General features: G+C 39.3%; 4 long non-coding RNA genes across 7 annotated transcripts; 1 reads left to right on the forward strand and 3 right to left on the reverse strand.

Moving 5' to 3' along the window:
- Positions 1 to 4,502: 4,502 nt before the first annotated feature.
- Positions 4,503 to 9,262, forward strand: LOC127534202 (uncharacterized). Of its 4 annotated transcripts, XR_007942239.1 has the most exons (5): positions 4,503 to 4,604; positions 6,223 to 7,214; positions 7,348 to 7,527; positions 8,645 to 8,756; positions 8,840 to 9,262. It is a non-coding gene; the product is annotated as an uncharacterized LOC127534202 (long non-coding RNA). The 4 variants fall into 4 exon arrangements; XR_007942236.1 differs by lacking the exon at positions 8,645 to 8,756; XR_007942237.1 differs by lacking the exon at positions 8,645 to 8,756 and having other exon boundaries at positions 4,516 to 4,604; positions 7,016 to 7,214.
- Positions 9,258 to 11,262, reverse strand: LOC127534203 (uncharacterized). Its single transcript, XR_007942240.1, has 2 exons — positions 10,298 to 11,262; positions 9,258 to 9,761 (listed from the first exon to the last, which is right to left on the reverse strand). It is a non-coding gene; the product is annotated as an uncharacterized LOC127534203 (long non-coding RNA).
- A 2,696-nt stretch (positions 11,263 to 13,958) lies between these two features.
- Positions 13,959 to 16,417, reverse strand: LOC127534066 (uncharacterized). The gene is made up of 9 exons (XR_007942013.1): positions 16,279 to 16,417; positions 16,104 to 16,197; positions 15,683 to 16,026; positions 15,422 to 15,539; positions 15,252 to 15,343; positions 15,042 to 15,159; positions 14,447 to 14,899; positions 14,170 to 14,322; positions 13,959 to 14,057 (listed from the first exon to the last, which is right to left on the reverse strand). It is a non-coding gene; the product is annotated as an uncharacterized LOC127534066 (long non-coding RNA).
- A 121-nt stretch (positions 16,418 to 16,538) lies between these two features.
- LOC127534067 (uncharacterized) lies at positions 16,539 to 17,534 on the reverse strand. The gene is made up of 4 exons (XR_007942014.1): positions 17,487 to 17,534; positions 17,059 to 17,228; positions 16,870 to 16,968; positions 16,539 to 16,777 (listed from the first exon to the last, which is right to left on the reverse strand). It is a non-coding gene; the product is annotated as an uncharacterized LOC127534067 (long non-coding RNA).
- Between the last annotated feature and the right edge of the window lie 711 nt (positions 17,535 to 18,245).

Below are 18,245 nucleotides of genomic sequence, written 5' to 3' on the forward strand. Positions count from 1 at the left end.
CAACATTGATGTCTCAGCTGGACAGGTACACTCCAAAGCTCCTGCAGCTGTTTGATGCAACGGGAGGAGCAGAGGGTCAGAACATCAAGAACATGCTGATGGAACTGATACAGGTAAGACAAGAGGGGTTTATTAAGCCCCAAAACATACAACCACACTGAAATCTGAAAACTACTCACACATGATGGGGTTTACTTTCCACATGACAGGAAGTTTAATTTCTATTTTGTTGGTTTATTTATTTTTATTTATTGTATGTTGTATGTTCCTTGTTTCCCATCCCTCCTGCTCCCCCTCCATCTTCCTCTACCTCTATCTTTCTACCTCTCCTCCTCCTCTGTCCCTCTCAACCTGCCCGGCCAGCAGGCAGATGGTTCCCCCACATAAAGAACCAGGTCCTACTTGAGGTTTTTTCCCTGTTAAAGGGTGTTTTCCTTGCCACTGTCTCCTTAGGGCTGCTCTGGGAGTTCATATGGGTTCTGTAAAGCGTCTTAAGACAATTTGATCTCTAATTGATGCTATATAAATAAAATTGAATTGAATTTATTTATTATTTCAACAAATGAGACATTTCATCCTAACTGTGTTCTCTTTGTATGTCACACAGGGAACAACAGAGACAAATATACACGAGGAACTGAAAACTCAAAGGTTGAGAATCTACACTTGCCAGGAGCAAGATGCTGCTGGTATTCTCATCGAGGACCAGTGTTTCCTGGTCTTGAAACTCCAGCAAGAGTATGCTGCCTACTCCTTGGATTAACATATGCCCTAAATCTGGAATATACACCCAAACTCTCAGACATTTGAGGTCTTCTAAAGACTTTGTTTTACTAGACTTTCTGCAGCCAAAACCAACAGCAGCTTCTTGCCTAAGCTGGTCCACCATGAACAGTTTTAGCTCCTGTTCAACAACGTCATACCTGGGTTTACAGACAGCTGTGGAGCTGAATGGAGAGCACCCACCAACAAGTCAATTGTTCTTTTGTTAATTGTCCTTGTAGGCAGGTGTAGGTGGAGTTTATGACAAATGTTTTCGCTGTGAAGATTTTATCAGCTGCAGGTCAGAATTTGTATTCTGTAAATTGTTGAAGTGTTTGTGGTTAAAGAGGACATGAAGGTAGTTGGTGAGAGAGAAGAGGATGCAGCAGACAGGGTTAGATGGAGGCAATTGATTCGCTGTGGCGACCCCTGAAGGGAAAAGCCGAAAGGAAAAGAAGAAGAAGTTGAAGTGTTCTAATATGCATCTTAAAATCAAAAACTTTGTTTTGTTCTCTTACCCTCGGGCATATGTACATATGCTAAAACACTGTTCTGTTCAGCACTTGAAGATCAGGTCACAGTTTACTTTGATCTATTTTAGATTTTAAAACAAAAATCGTATTTAAACAGTTAAGAACTGTGAAGTTGCAGAAAATGCTTTTGATTACTAAATGTTGGACACAAATACTTTTCTTTCTTCAATGGACCAGATTTTATTGGTTTTTTTCATACTAATTTTATAAAGTAATTTAGACTTTCAAACCATGAAAAAGAATTTTTTAAAGCAATAAGATTGAGTGTATGACATCATCTTACTTTATTTTATTAAGTATTGTCCGCCAGTCTAGCCTTCTTTAACCCTTGCCTCAGGTTAAATCAGGTCCAGCTCTCCGTTTAAAGGGTTAGATTCTATCTGCCTATTAGAATTCCACCTAACAGGATTCAGTAGAATAATTAAGCTGGAGTCGAGAGACACTCGCCCAGGTTCTGACTGCCTTACATCCAAACGTCTCACCCCTCTTATCTGATAAATGCTATCTCACTAAGCAGCCCTTCTAAGTAGTAGAATTGATCTATCATTCACATTCGTTATCGGTCAGCTTCTCTCTAAGGACTGCATGCACTAAGTGATATTCCTAGGTTGGTTTTAGAGGTTTGGAAAACTAACCTCAGGGGTAATGTTTAAACACTCTCACTTTGGACTAAGTAACCTTTAAGAACCATTGGATTTAATGCACACAATCAACTTAACTTTTTACCACTATGCAGAATCAGTGGTTTATAATAATTTCATTAGGCTTCTCTTTAAATGCAATAAAGCGTTTTATTAAGCAAAATTAGCAGGGGCACAGCATCAATTCATGATTAAACAATTAATTAGTCCTGATTATTAAAAATGATACTAAAGTAACTAAATTGAGCGTACCTGACAGTCTTCTCTAATTAGTATTTTTAGGAGAGAGAGCGAACAGCGTGGCCACTACTGTACCACCCAATCTGGACTTGCGTCTGGGAGGAGTCCTCAGTTGTCCGGTAGACTCGGTACGAAGTCTTTTTTGCGGACAAAAGGGTTTCTTCCTTCAGCAGGGGGAGCGGAGGAGTCCCGTGAGCCAATCGTGGTCTGGCAGTTATCTCTGGAATCGGCTGGAACGTTAGTGCTTACGCCCCAGCTGTCTTCTCTGTTGGATGGTGATGATGGGGAACCCTCTTCTGTTCAGGCTGTAGTGGGTCACTGGGTCTCCCAGCCCCGGGGAGGGGAACAGCCCTGTGCTGCTGCCTCCTTTGCCTCTCTGGATGTAGTCGGTTCTTCCCTCTATTGGTCTCTTCTGGATAACTGCAGAACCTCTTAGGACTCTCCGTTTGGCAGAGTGTGGTCTTCGCTTGTTGATCAAAGTCAGAAAAAGACTTTGCCTCCAGCGATGTTCTCAGCGATCTCTGGAGCCTAAGTCCTGCGTCGTCTTCCCGTCTCTAGGGCAATAGATGCGGTGAAGAATCTTCAGAACTCCGGCCAAGTTCCCCTTTGCAGCTCTTCTGACAGCTCCGGCGAACGTCTCCCGTTCAGTGCTTGTGTCACTGCTTCTTTATACTCTCTCCCCTACACACATCTCTAGCTAGGTACGCCCCTGACACCGTCTAACTCATGCAATCAACTTGTTATCACATACATCAGTAATACAGAAGTCATGGTTTTACAGCAAATACAGTGTCCACATTCTGTTGTTAACACACACACATTTCCCCAAACTTCCCTTTTCTGAGGAGGTTGCTGTGTCATGGTGACTGCTGCTTTCTGCACTTCTGCTTTCTTAAGGCCTGCACACACACAGAGCTTAAACAGAGATTACTTTACACAGAATCACTCCTCAAATCATCCTTCTTAATCTAAACATAATAAATCATCCGAATCATCGCTTTAATCAGATCAACACTCTAGAATATATGTATTTCAGCAAGCATAATCATGTGGTTAACGTATAATGTTTCTTCTTCAGATCTTTGTCTGCTTCAAAACCTTTGTTACCTTTAAGGCTTAAGTGGGCCTAAGTGCTCTCTGAGACCTCAACATCTGCATCTTACTTGACAGTATGATGTCATTAACAACTGACTGTTTTTTAAGTTAGTTCAACTCAATTTTTTTTTGGCTTTTTCTTCCACACAATACTCAGAACTTTTAACTTGGTGAAATACTAATTTTTGAGTTTTTCTAAATCAAAAAAGAGAGAAGTTCACTAAACTACTGAAAAGTGCTTGGAAAATGTTGCCTCATGTTTTTTGAGTAGGATCTAAGCAGCAGTTTTTACAGTGTGTGACACCCAGCGTTTGTGTGTCTGTCCGTTAGCAAGATAACTCACAAACGCCTGTGCAGATTCACATGAAATTTTGAGGGGATGTAGACTATGGTAAGAGGAAGAGCTGATTTAATTTTGGTGGCAATCCGGAAAGGATCCTGGATTCTGGATCACTTTGAATTTTTTAGTATGTTTTAGTATGTGGTCCAAAGTATGACAAAAACATCATAGGTTAGTATGTCGTCCAACAAATTGGAGCAAGGTGTCCAGATAGCTCAACTGGTTAAGAAGGTGATTCATAAACAGAACTGTGTCAGAGATGCAGGTTTAATTCCAGCTCATGATCCTTTACTGCATGGGTTTCCTGTTTTCCTCTCTATCCTTGGTGGACGTCTGCACTCTCTGAGTGCTTTTCTAGTTTGTTTTTGCCACTTTTGGCTTTATTTGTAAAGTTGTAGTAAAGGCAGACAGGAAATGGGGGAGAAGAGTAGGGGGAAGACATGCAGCAAAGGGCCGCAAGCAGGAATCGAACCCCGGCCGCTGCGTCAGAGACCAGCCCCTGTACATGGGTCACCCGCTTAACCTGTTGAGCTATACGGGCGCCCCAGACACACATTTCTGATGGAAATCATCGTACGGTCAATGCTCAGTTCTGCAGATTACCTTGCAGTTGCTGTGACAGAAATTCATTGTGACGGTAATAAATCTGCTGTGAAGTGTTTTGGCACCGGAGGGTTCTTTAAATTCACAGATTTACTGTTTAAATTGGACTCCTGGAGTAAATCTTATGCTTCACTGGAGCTTTAAGCAGCACAGCTGTAGAAAAGGTCCCAAAGTTGCCAGTCTATATGACTGTTTCTGATGTACATTGTTATCTGTTCTCAGTTGTTTTCATTGCATTCCTAACCTTGTGGATGGGCCTGTTTACGTGATAGTTGTGTGGTGAGTGACGTCATGCAGCGTGAGAGCGAGTGGGTGTGTGCGCTGCTCTGCTGGTTAGAGTCATTCTGGCAGGACCTGTGCTGCAGATGGATGTGTGTGCGTAGAAGACGGGTGAGTGCGGTTGTTGTGTGACCTGTGTGGCATATATGTGTTGTTTAGTGATGAATATCATGTTTAGTAATGATTGTACGTTAGTTGTTGGTGTATGTGTATTTTGGGGGGCGTTGTCGCCGTGCCAAATGCGCTGAGTTTGATGCTGTTCGTTGCCGCTGTTTAGCGCGGATCGTTACCGGAAGTTGTATCACAGTAAGAGCGTTACACCGGAAGTGGGCTGTGTGATATTTACGGCAACTTGACAGCATGTTTAAAGTATTTATTATCACTGTGTGGCAGAATTAAGCCTGTAATCTTTGATTACCTCCCTCATTTAATTATTGCTTGTTTCTTGAATTAGTGACAATTTATACTTTAAGTTCATTCATGGATATGTTTCTTTATTTTTACCTAAGTTGCATCTTTTATTTTATTGTAGGAAACCACACACTAACCAAAGACTTGGTCTGTCTCGGTTTGATGCTGCATAAGGAGTAAAGTACAGAAAAAGTATCAACATCCGCCTCCTAGCCTTTGTTCACCTTATACTCTGAGCGGCCTTAAGTGGTGCTCTGGCCGGTACTCCTGGTGTGACCCTGGTTATCCAACCCTGAGTCAGCACCCTATCAGACAAATAGTGATCCTCTCCTACAACAGCCTTCATATTCTAAAAGATGGAACTAAATTAATGCAACACTCCGTGAACCCTCTGAACCCCAAGCAGGTTTTGTGCATTTTTATGCATTTTTTTCTCACTATGAGCTCATTTTTTGTCTGCAATATAAAATCCTGACTGGAGGTAGAGAGATCTCAGAAGTGAGTTTTGCGCAGTAGAACGCATTTACAGTGAAAAATTAAAGTCTGTTTTACAAGAGCTCAAAGGAAACAACCTGAAATCACATCATACATTTGTACAACATAGTTCCAAGTGTCCACAGATACATACATAACTCTACATGTTGAAGATATTTTAATATTTAGGATTTTACAACCTCTACAAGGTTTTCCCGCACAGCTCTGTATGTGATCGATAAAGATGTTTCACCGTGCTGAATGTTTCTTCCAACAACTGTTTTTGAGCCATGTTATTTTATTGTATTGATGAACAGTCTTCTGTTTAGCTCTAAATTTCTCTAATTCGTTTCCATTCACCCGTCTGTTGTGTGTAAACATTGACTGCAGTTCAGCTGAATAGCCTCTGATTTTTTTTTTGCCGTGTGACCGTCGGTCAGAGCTGAGTCGGTCATGACTTTAAAGTTCTGACAAGGAATGCAGATTATTTTTTTTAGCAGCATCTCATGGAGTTTATTTTTTGGCAACTTTTTTGATACCATATAATTTCCTTTTAATGAAATATAAGATTGTGTTAACTTTCCTGACAGAATTGCACGTTGCATTAGTTCAAGGGCAGCTGGAAAGCTTAAAATGCAATCATTCTTCCTTTTTTTGACAATTTTTGGTCAAATAATGCCAATTTTTTTTAGTTTTTATTTTTTCAACAGGGTCTAGTGCAAAGAGCGTATTTTTGGCAGTTTTTTAAATGAAACATAATGTGATTGTTACGACTGCGGTCATTCATGGTTGTTTTTTCTGCGCTGTGTGTCCTGTGTATTTCACCGACCAAATATGTAAATAGGACTGTGCCATACCGCCGACAGGATTGGTCACCACGTTGACGGATCGGCGCCGGATTGGCTCGCTCTGCTTGGAGGTCAGATGTAAAAGCGGAAGATGACGTCGTTTCCGGGGGTCAGAGAGAGGGAGGACCAGATGGGCGAGTCATCCTGCGCAGTCCCAACCGGCACACAGCAGCACAGTCCATCCTGTCATTTGTTATTTGTAGGAGAGAGACCGAGCTGCTACTTTTTGTTTCATTTTTTCACCCTTGTGTTCAGGAAATTTAGCGTGGCTTTGTTTAGTGATTTTTGGCTCAAGCTCATCCCTACTTTTAGTTTGTTTAATACAACCTTTGTTTATATTTGTTTATTGGAAATAAATTGTTACTTTTGTTGGACAAAGCTGTGGTGTGTGCTGCTTCAACAGGATGACAGTTTCATGCTGCGTTCAGTGACCCGAGGCTGGGTGTAACAGTGATTTTGATACAATAATGTGGATTTAAGCGTCGATCTGTTTTTCTGATGGAACTGCACTTTGTATATTTTATGTCATTTATTTAGTTTTGTTATTTAACAATTTCTGGCTCTCGTAAATGGTTTAATATTTATATTTTTTAAAAAGATAATACATCTTTAGAACCTGCCAGCAAATTTTCAACCTCAGTATTCTCTCCATTCAAAGAGATCATCTTTTTTCACAATGTTTGCTCGGATTAGATCCAGAGCAGCACTGGCTCACCTGTTGTTCCTTCCTGCTGTTTTCTTGCTGACAGGAGGACTTGAGGATCGGATCTGTCTTTTCTGTAACTTCAGGTACCGATACTCAGACGCTGCCCGTCACCAACCCGTCGTCTCTGCACATGTCCTGTTCACACTGCAAGAAGAACCTGATTAAAGGCCAGATGGCGTTCCAGAGGAAAGGTTCTCCTGCGTTCTTCTGCTCCACCAACTGCCTCACCACATCGCTTCCCACCATCAAAGGACCCACAACGATCTGCCACAACTGCCAAAAGTGAGCTACAGGGCCAGATTAGCTTTGATTTAATGTGCAAAGTGACTGATGATGTGCCTGAAAATGCTGAATGTGACTGAATTTGTACCTCCTCTTGATCTTGTTTCCTCTCCGGTTGATCTTTCGAGCTCAGGACATCATTCTGGCTCCGGATGCTAAAAGAGCCATGAAGGATTTTTGCAGCCAGAACTGTCTGACCTCCTTCAACCAGAAGAGAAGCGCCTGCAACTACAGAAAGTCGAACATCTCCATAAAAACCCCGCAGCCAATCGTACCACAATCACTCTGCAGCATGTGCACCAGATACTGCATCGTAAGTCAGACAAAGTGTAGCTTATCATTTTTTATTACCATTCATTTAATCTTTAATTAGTTTAATAACTTTACCATTTTAGTTTCACTGAGTTGAAAGCATCTTCTTCAGACTTTTTTTTATCAAAAGGACCAAAAAAAATTACAGAAAGAAAAAGCCAAATAAAGGAATGTTTGGCTAAAAATAAAAGTGATTAATGGACTATTAAAGTAGTTGCAGATTTATTTTCTGACTATAAACTAATCAGTTAATAGGTTTCTTGTTCCAGCTATTAAACACGTAGTACTGCAGCTAACAATGGTTTAAAGCGTTAATAAATCTGTCAATAATTGTCTTGATTAAATGAGTACATCATGAGTTTCTTAGTCTAAATTCTGAAAAATGTCAGCCATTGTTTCCAAAAACTGAAGATGACAAATGTCTAGTTTCATCTCCGACCCAAATACACCCAGTGACTTTTTTTTTAACATTTTCTTTTTATTTGATCTGAAAAATCTATCAGAAAGTTATCGTATTTACAATATTAAAGACCTTCAATGTCACTTTTGGTTTTCCAGAATTTTAATTGTTTTAAATTGTACTTTTTTTATTGCATGAGAACAAAACAATATGAAGTCACCGCCATATTTGTATGATTTAATGATCAAGTATTGGTCCAGTCTGCTTGTTTTGTTTTTTCAGGAATAATATTTATTTTTCATTTTGAATATTTCCTCTAAAGGGGCCTAGAATTTAAAAAAAAATACTTTTAAGAGACTTCAATTTAAGGCTTCATTTTTTCCTTGCTTGAACAACAAAAAAAGATTAAAATAGTTGATAATGTATTTGGCAATATCTAATTGTTGCAGCTCTAAAAACAGGTATATAGGTGTGTCATAGTCACTAAAGTTATGTTTAGCTGTATTCTGTTTATTTGAAATCATCAGAAATTCTTTTCCTAGCCTGGATGGCTTCTGTTGACTGAAGCATTTTTATAGGACAAGTAGTTTATCTTACAATGATCCTGTTTTGTTGAAGTGCCTTGTAAAAATGTTTATACAACCTTTAGGAGTACAATAGCAGGACAAACAGCCTTTTAACTCGTGTAAACTACATCTGTCATTCTCTGCACTGTTAGATCATCTGTGATGCTGCATACATCATTTCTAATGTGGAGGCCACGTGGTCTGGGTCTGTTCATGACTCCAGGATTTATGGAGAGTCTAACCTGAGCAACAGACTGCAGCATGGTCAGCAGCATAAAGATTTTCACAATAGAATTCTCTTGTCTCCCTCCTTTAATATACTCTGATGTATCCTCTATACATTACAGGAGAGTTTGATGGCCTTCTGCTGGGTGACAGGGGTTACCATGCCAACCCAGGCTGATGACCTCATACCCTGACCCTGAACCAGGCCCCCAACAGAACTTCAACCGGACTCACTGCAGGACCAGAGCCCGGGTGGAGATGACCATAGGCCTGCTGAAAGCCCGTTTCCAGAGTCTACGTCTCCTCAGGGTGACCCCTGAGAGGGCCTGTGATATTACTGTGGCATGTGTTGTTCTTCATAATATTACCACTATTAGAGGAGAGCAACACCCTGCCCTACAAACTGAAGACCCAGATGATGAGCCCATCCACCTGCAGCTATCCAGGACAGCAGAGCAGTCAGAGACACCGTATGCAATAATCACTTTAGAGTTTAAGTCTCCATCATCACCACCACAGCAAATAAAGACATGATACACATTTCATTTGCTCTTCTTTATTTCCTACAAATAAAAGATAGTTCAGTTCATGTTCCAGTAGTTAACATAATTCACCTGTGACCATCACCACCTCTAACTTGTGCTCCAGTATTTCAATTTCCAGATCTGCCCTCCTAATCTGTTTTTTGGATTTTTCTCAGCAAATGCAGTTTGTAAATCTGTTTTACTGATAACTGGGAATACATAGAGGACATTCAATTCTACAGTTGCACATGAATTCCACAGAATGAAGCTCTGGTGTTTCCTGAACATCCATCTCACTGTGTCAGTCTGTGCAGTGGAAGCTGAGGAACCATCCTGCTGCTGTCCAGCCATGCTCTGTTAAAAAGGATGAGAATGTGCAATACTTCAGTGTAGGCTAAATGTCACACTCTATATTCCACCCAAAATGTGAATGGGAAGAGAACTATCAGTAACATAGCTCTGTATGCCTTTCTGGATCCCCCTCTGTAAAGGCAGCAGACACAGTTTCATCCTCTTCATCCTAGATCAGTGACATGTTTCAGTAAACTTAAACTACCATTTGGATCAATCTTTGGAGTGTTGCCTACTTACAGTTACAAGGTATATATATATATATATATATATATATATATATATATATATATATATATATATATATATATATATATGCATCCATGACCTTTTATACCACTGTTTTACAGTCATCTGCTTTCTTTCTGTTGGCTGAGCAGAAGTCTATGTTAGTTTAAATAGGCTTAATTATTTAACAGGACATGATATGGATGCAGACATTTAGGCTATGTGTGGATAAAACAACTGCACAGTCAAACAGTCACTTAATATTTAGGCTACTTTACGATGTAAAACATGATCAACATGAAGTACCTCCATGAGATAATGCCGAGGTCTGACCTGTTTGAACAATGTTTTTATATTTCATCTTAAGCTGCTGCCCCGTCGGGATTTCCCCTAAATGAAATAACTTACTAGGCTGCCATTCAGACAGTTATTCCCTGTAATATTATTACGATTACAAAGGACTACATTTAAACTTACGCATTGATCCGGGCTGTTCTCCACGCCGTCTCTCTCTCTTTTGCAGCTGCAGCGGTGTTGCACTTCTTTCTAAAAACGTGTTCAAACTCGCCATATGAGCGCGTTAAAAACTTCCAGTTCAAAAACGCAGCCTTTCGCTTCCCCGTTTCCATGGTGACTCGTCGAATCGGGGTTCCATTGATGCTGTCTTTTCAGACTTGCGGTGCACGCGCGTAACTCCGGGTCAAACTACTCCAAGTTAATTAAACCAACTCAAATCAGCCGTTGTGAAACCGAAAACTCAGAGTTTTCTATCTCAGAGTAGATCAACTCAGAGTTGAGGAAGAAACTCAGAGTTTGTAAAACCTGCTTCGTGAAATAGGCCCCTGTACTACTATAACCTGAAAAAATGTCAATAGAGGGCACCACTGATAAGTGATAAATCCTGAAGAAAACATGATTTTGCCCTTTTACCGTTAGGAAACCTAACATTTGACTGAGTGGGTGTGTTCTCCATCCTCCATACCTAACATAAATTCTAGAATATTCTTGTGTTAACTTCACATAATAGAGAAAACACATTGGAACTACAAAACAATATGGCGGCGCACAGCACTGTGTATTGCAACTTCCGGACATTTCCGCATGCCGTTGTAGTTTTTTACTGAATGCTGGTTTGGTTGACAGGTTAGGGTTGAGAAAACATATGTGGTGACTTTTTGGTAGGAAACGTTTAAACCTAAGATATATGGTTACATAACGGGAAGACGCACGTCTAAAAGTCATAAACATATACATTTATTATTAAATAGAGGTCTTAGAGGTGACTCGTTTTTTTTTAAAGAATTAACATCCTTTATTTTCTTTTAAGCAGAAACAACATACAAATGTAAACTTAAGACACATGCATTGCAATTGCAATAATCGTACAGTCATAATGAAACACATAACAAGAAAAAATAAATAAAAATATAGAGTCTGTCAAGAAGGGGTAATAAAGTTGTATTTATCTAACATTCTTAATGTTTTTGTCAATTTTTTATTCATTTGTTTTAATTTTGCAATAGTTTTTAAGTAACTTTGGAAATCTGTAGTTTCAAATACATAAAAGGAGGGTCATTTCGTAATCCAAATCATTTTATGCATAAAAAATTTTGCTAGTATACAAATCCGGTTAATGATATATATTTCATCACCAGAGAAATTAGGGTTGTTATAGTAAAATAAAATACCTGTTCTCTTGAGCATAGTTTCTTTTTTAAATATTCTTGCGAGATATCTTTCTAAATGGAACCAAAAGGAAGTGGTGTGAAAACAGTCAACAAATATATACTCAACAGTTTCTCCTTCACAATTACAAAAAGTGCACCGGTTACTTATGTTTGACATAAAACGACATACATTTGCTTTAACAGGATAGTATCTGTGGGTAATCTTATAAAGAAACTCTTTTATTGTATTTGTGAGTATATATCTGTGAGGCATTAAAAAGATTGTGTTCCACTGTTTTCTATTCAGACATACTGATCGATACTTACAAGCTGGAGCTGTGATATGCTCTAGACCACTTCTAATAAAATTATTTGAGCAGTTTTTATTTAACAAATCCATGCCATTTATGGAAATAGGGCTCTCCAAAACAGAGAGCGTGATACTCTGAATGTTACAAGCAAGGATTTTTATTTTGTAATCACAGTATGAAACTCTTGCCTGGAAACCTCCAAATGATAAGTGTCTACGAATGCCTCATAGTTATAAAACTCACCATTATCATTCAAGAGTTGCTTTACAGTGTTTGCATTGTTCATAAACCAATTGTTCAAGTACAAAGTCTTATTTCTGTGTGTAATATAAGAGTTGTTCCATAAGATACAGTGGTGAGGAGAGTAATTGTGTTTGTAGAGAAGCTGCCAGCACAATAAAACTTGATGATGAAAGTTTTCAAGTTTGATTGGTAGTTTTCCTATTAGAAAGAGAAAATTAAGGCCACCTATTTTCTGAAAAAGATAATTAGGGATAGTGTTCCAAAAACTATCAACATTTTTTAAGTATCTTTTGATCCAATTTATTTTAATTGTTTGATTGAAAACAACAAATGTAAGCACATTTAGTCCTCCTTCAGCCACAGGATTGGTAAGAACTATTTTCATCAATTTCTGCCTTACTTGACAAGACTCTTCCATATATCGATAAATCTCTTACCGGCCAACAGTTAAATTTCTTTGTTATAGCATCTTCAATTGGAGCAAAGTTATTCCGTTCTCTGTCGTTAGAATTATTACTGATATTAATAACAAGATAAGTAACTGAGTCTTTGACTGGAATGCTACAAATTTCAGCGCGATTGATCTTTCTTATGGATAGAATTTCACACTTTTTTAAATTTAAATGTAAGCCTGATGCTTTAGAAAATGTTGTGAAAGTGGATAGTGTCATGGGAACTTCGTCGGCATTTTTCAGAAATATTGTCGTATCATCTGCTAGCTGTGTTACTTTAAGTTCTTTGCCAAGAACATTGATTCCTTTAATGGGGATTTGAGAAATTAAAGAATTTAGCACTTTAGCACCTAGTAAAAAAATGTAAGGAGAGGCTGGGCAGCCTTGCCTCACGCCTTTACTTACGTTAAATCTTGGAGAAGTGCCATGTAGAAGTTTCACTGAACTATTGTTATCTTTGTACAATGTTTTGATAGCACTTATAAAAACGTTTCCAAATTCAAAGAAAGAAAGGACATCAAAAATAGTCTCAGACATGACTTGTGATCGTCGCGCTTCACTAAAGAGATGCGTGCAGTGGCATCAGGATTTTTTCATGTTTTTCAAACAACTATTACATCTGGTCCACCTAGAGGGAAATCTAAACTTTTTTTAAAATAAAATGTAGCCTATTGATCAATGCAGATATCTAGTTAATGCAAAAGTTTTTTTTGTATATATTTCCCAGTTGTAAATGTGTGTAGACAGGAATAAAACACAAGAACATCATTTCAGCAAGGTGATATGTTTATCAATAGGCTGATAAGTATTAAGACTATTGAGGCAAATTTATTGCTGATGCATATTTATTGTACAAGCCATAGGTTAAGGCCCCATTCCTAAACAGTGCACATTTTAAGAGACACTTGATATCCAACAAGTCTCAAAGTAAACACAAACAATGCAAGCCCTCCATTGATGAGTTTATTTCTGAACACTGTAGAGACTATAGAGGTAAGTTAATCCCCTGGCTAGGGGACCTGGAGCACAGCAGGAGCTTGGACACCATTCTTCACTCCCAAGTGGAACTCAAAGGCATCCTTGAGCAAACTTGATCATTCATCATCATCACTATGGAGGACTCACTGGGAACAATGTGGGTTCAGTGTTGTGGGACATAGTGGACAGAACTAGGATAGGGCGGGATTGAATTGCCAACTTTCTGTATGCTGAAAAAAAACTCTACCCCCTGAGCTACTACTGTCCTACATCAAACAAAACATGCCAAGTCCATGCCCTTCACTGCAGTCTGTTATCTGGAAAAAAGAAAGTATAGAAAAGTCACAGGTATAAAACGCAAGTATACGGTACACACATGAGTAAATTACCTAATCGGCGATGTCTTCATCTTCACTGCTGTCTGGACTGCTGAGGGCCCTTTGATCCTCCTCCTCCTCCTCCATTTGAAGGGCAGAGGCCTCAGGGCCTAAAACAGTCTTGTACTGGTGCATGACTACTTGCAACTGCTCTGACACCTCTGAAAGTTGTCCTTTAAAGAGACAGCAAAGTCCTTCGTCGGTCTTGCCTAAATTTCAAAGTACAAAAGAGATTACATAATGCACACACTACACTACCACTTTGACTTGTTTCAGTTTGAAAGGCTTGATTCCAATGAACACATATTTGCTTCAACTTACCATTCTCAGCCACCTTGTTTCGAAGTTCATCTGCCTTCTTCTGCAACCATGTGCAATGTTGTACCATCTCCAACACCAAAATGCTTTTCTCCTCTTGCAGTCTCATGGTGAGCATCACTTGGTCATACACCCTCTTCTTGATTGTGATGTTTGCTATTCCCAATAACAGTGAATGTAAAAAAAGGCCACAAAACAAAAGGAATATTATTACACTTAATACATATAGTTTAGTTTAATAAACTGTACAACCTCAAAATCAGTTCTTATGAATCTTTACCCATGCCATGATCCTCCCATGGCCACAAAGGGGACACAGTGCACTCTCCAGTCAATGCATGCTCCACAACAGCCACATCCATTTTTTCAGTCTCTGATAGAGCAGAGGCATTGTATGTCTGCATCTCCTGAAGAAGCACCTTCTTGTCCTCTCCCAGCTTCCTACGAAGGCAGTGGCGAAGCTTGCTGCTGTCTAAAGATACATTAAGAACAAGAACACAAAGTTTAGATAATGGGCAGTGGATTGCAAGTACATTCAATTGCTTGTGGAATGTCAAATATAGTTATATAAGGTCGATTGATATATGAATATGATATATGATGGATATACGTTTTATTGTTATACCATTTTGACGATAAAGACTTTACTTCCGCTGCCTGACACTCAGGAAGAGTCCCACAATGGGCTGTTGACGTTCTTCCCGTGTGGTGCCTTCAGTGGTATGAGGTGTCTCTATAGAATTAGAGGGAAAGTAAATTAAAATAGAACACATGACTTGAAATGTAAAACCTTGTTTTGATCTTTATATAAAACCCATTTTAATACAACAAACTGTTGTTTTCAGTTTTTTGGTATCAACTCTTACTGTACTTACTGTCAGCTGCCCATTCAGTCACCTCGGACATCCACTGTGATGCCATTTCGTCAGTGCACTGTAGCTCTGCTTTCAGCTCAGCTAGCCTTACAGTCTCATCTAGCAGTCTTTGACAGGTCTGATAAAAAGTGTTATACAATAAATATATTAAAGAGAGAACAAAAAAAGTGGTCAACAAATGACACAACAAAACCATAAATACAGACTTACCTTTACATATCTTGTAGAAAGGGCCTGATGTAAAAAGGTCCTTTTTTTGTGGTTCCACCCCAGAGCATGCAATGTAAGCATGTCCACTCGTGCTGTAGAAAATGAAAAATAAGTTTATTAAATGCAATCTAAAAAGAACAGAGAAAAATTATGGCAAAAGAATTACTCACCTGCTTTCGACATGTACTTTGTCGTCAGGGCACAACGAGACAGGTAGCTATTCACTTGCTAAACCTCCTCACCAGCAGTTGTCCCTGCTCCTTCCTGGTTCCTACCGCTCCATTTGATCTATGAGTAAGTAAATGTGGATGTAATGATAATGCAAAAAAGATAAATACCATAGTTATGCATCAGATTCATTTGTATGTTATTACTGTTTTTGTAAACATTGAAAATTCACATATGACTATGTAAAAATATGTTTAAAATACCTCACACTTTGTTGCATGAGCTCTTGCATGCATCACACTAAGGAATGGCTTCATGGTTGTCAGCTCCTGGAGGGCCGGAAGGACATTGGCGGCTTTTTCAAGGTAGGGCCAGTATTTGCAAGCCACATCCATTGCAAAGAACTGAGGCTTGGCTGGCATCAGTTCTTTCTGAAGGAAGAGGGGGTATGCAAATATCTCCCCCCGTACATATTAAGGGCTTTCAAAAGAAAGCCATGGCGACATACTGCCACCTCCATCACCTCTTCATCCAATTTTGAAGCCCTCTTTGATCTCTCTCTTGCTGCTGTCCACTGGGAGTCCCCACACTTCCCTTTTCCCTGTGTCTATGACATACACAACAAACTTTAATAAAATGAAAGCATTTCTGTTAATATTTTGTTACATTATAAATATATCTTACATTTTTGACTGCTTTTTGGATGGCATCTGTAAATATGGCCACCTCACTGTCTTTGGCTACAAAGAGCCCCTCAAGAAAGGCAGGGTCATCAGAGCTGAGGGAGATAAAAACAGACAGATCCATTCATCACATAACAATATAAGTGAATCATAAAAAAGACTGGGAAAAAGAGCACCTTCCACTTTGGCCAAAGCGATATAACTTTCTGTTTCCATCTGCAGAAACAGCCAACATTTCAGGCGTGCAGGCAGGGCAAGTGAATTCAGCACCACAGCACAGTTGCTTTTTTTCAAATGAGTATGACAACTCTAAAAAACTGCGCTGCAGTGCATCTCCATTGATATGTCCCGACTAGAAGATAAAGAGAATATAAAAATATAGTTATATTACAAACTGTCTGCTGAAATACAGTTTAATATGGTGAAGAATAAATGAACTTACTCTCCCTCCACACTTTGTGCGATGCTCCAGCAATTTTGCAAAGACCTGTCTGGCAAAACCAGGAGAAATGACCTTCAATTCCTGAAAGGAGCTCAGAAGGTCTAGAGTGTACAAGGTATACACACTAAGAGAGGCCGGCCAATAACCGCTCCTAATGAGGTCCTTCAGTTCCGGAGCCCACTGCCTCTGGCATGTTTCACAGAAGTGCAGTGGTTGATGCAAGTCATAACGTCCTTGAACACAACGCAAATAAACAACATCATGAATACATAACAACCACATACTTCCTAAAAATTATTAGTGTAGTGTAGTGAATTTTTCTTACCATTGATGGTAATTAAAATCGCTGGTTTCCCTGGTGATGTGACAATATTTGTGCCTTTGCAAGAAGAGCACGATGCCTTCCCAACTGGCAAAAGACATGCTGACAAAATATAAGAAAACAATTAATTACATTATTTGTGACAAGCTAGAAATACATATGGAAGATAACAATACTCAGATCAAGACGAACCTTGCTCGTGGGTGCAGTATCCATCGCCCTGGTTCATGATGCACGTACTTGGAGGAATGGCTTTAAAAAAACCATCAATAATGCACTCCCGGTTGTGGAGTGGCTGCTTTTTGTGATGCAGTATATCACAGTCACCACAGAACCACTCCTCAGGAAGACAATCTCTGCACCTAGGAGAGAAAGGCAAAATGATTATAAAATATTTATTTCATGGGAATAATGTGCTATAAACTGGGATATCTATCTCAAGGTTTAGCCCCTTTGAGTTCTGGCAGAAGATGTGCTAATTATTTTGTCCACTTTCCAGTTGGGTGCTTCTGACTCTAAAAAAATTCTACCAGCTCCCCCAAAATACAATAAATACACAACGACCCATAATTCCAAAAAAAGCCCGCCATGAAATAAGTTTAGTATTTTAGAATACTAACCGAATGACTGCAGGTTCATTGCAGAGACAACACAAAGGATGCCCAACAAATGCAGACAAACAGGCAGACTTACTATACAAAGAATTTACGGATGGCTGACGAGGACACTGACACTGATAGAGGGATAAACAGACAGACAGATGAATAGAAAGACAGAAATGGACAGAAAGATAGAAAGATATGGCTCTTAAAAGTGCCTTTGGGTTTGCTTTTCTAGTTGACGCAGAGGTGAAAGGTCAGGGGATGGATGAAACAGCAACTAAAAGGAGAACAGAGACAAATACTTAGTAGCTGTGTTTGTATTTACAGAAAGGTTTAAAAAGCAACTGAATGAACCACAGTTTCCTAATCTTATGAGTAAAAACAAAGTTCCCGTTTTTTCTCAATCAACATAGAAGGTTTAAGGGAGCCGAATAGGAAATTATGACTTATTATGACAATGTTATCACCCTACGTGGGAATAACCGGCTACTGATATTAGTGTACACACAGGTGTCTTAGGCCCCATCCACACGAAGACAAAACGCTTAACAGTTTCAAAAACGATCGCCATAAAGACGAAGGCGTCGGAGGAAGTTGTGTCCGTCTCCATGAATGCACTCGATACGCATGGAAACGCTGTAAAACACATGCCGGACCTCTAGGGGCGCTGTAACGATATGACGGAAACACGCGCAAACAGAAGAAAAAACAGTGGACATGCGCACTTGCGGCAAAAGTTGTAAACACCAAGCCGGGAAAGTAAACAAAGTGCTGTAA

The sequence above is a fragment of the Acanthochromis polyacanthus genome, chromosome 5, assembly GCF_021347895.1.
Source record: "Acanthochromis polyacanthus isolate Apoly-LR-REF ecotype Palm Island chromosome 5, KAUST_Apoly_ChrSc, whole genome shotgun sequence".
Classification (NCBI taxonomy): Eukaryota; Metazoa; Chordata; class Actinopteri; family Pomacentridae; genus Acanthochromis; species Acanthochromis polyacanthus.